Genomic DNA, 832 nt, shown 5'->3' with positions numbered 1-832 from the left:
AATCAAAGTGGTTACTTTTTTTTGGCTGGGCAGTGAAGTTTTACACACCGTCTTGTTTGACTTTCTCAGGACTTGAAACTGTTTTTTGGGGGCAGACCCCCACAAAGAAGAAAAATGTATTTACACAGGTACAGTAAGGTCATCATCTTAACAGTTTATTATTGTAATCGACTCACCCGTGAGCAGAGCATCAAGTTGGCATGTCTATAACAGCTGAATGTGGCGATTACCATCTTGATCAGCAAAACGCCACACAAACTTATTAAGATTTAAAGCTATGGTGCATTTTGATTCAATGCTGAGTACAGCCAAACTTGACAGGCTCTTCTCTGTCATTGTAGACCGCAAACAGTTGCGGCTCCAGAGTATTTGTGTTGGGTAATCTGTGGCAGGGCTAACCCATACAGTGGTGGGGCTCAAGTCAGTATTTGCAATGTAATTACATACACGCTCCCCTTGACAGTGAAACGCCACGCGTGAGGTTTAGATTATTTTCCTGTCTCAATCCAAATTGAACTGTATGAAATAAAAAGGCACATTTGTCTTTTAGTAAATAAAAAGGGCGACCTGGAGCCAATCCTGCAATTTCTCCACAGGTGAAAGAGTTGACATGCTGAAAACCCAACCCCTGCAGGGGGGTCTGGGGAAATACTAACATAAAACACACATTCTGGTACTCTCTTGAGAAGAAAAATAAATAAATCTATTACTACACGACATATTTAAAACAATTAATGCCATTTTAGTTTTTTGTTACTTTGTTCTGAAAGCTGAACCTGCTGCTCCTCACAGAGAGAAGAGGGGAGAGGCTGTGTGAATGACTTTACTTTGT

The sequence above is a fragment of the Notothenia coriiceps genome, unplaced genomic scaffold (assembly GCF_000735185.1).
Source record: "Notothenia coriiceps isolate Sejong01 unplaced genomic scaffold, NC01 NC01_scaffold00036509, whole genome shotgun sequence".
Lineage (NCBI taxonomy): Eukaryota > Metazoa > Chordata > Actinopteri > Perciformes > Nototheniidae > Notothenia > Notothenia coriiceps.
This window is presented reverse-complemented; position numbering follows the sequence as displayed.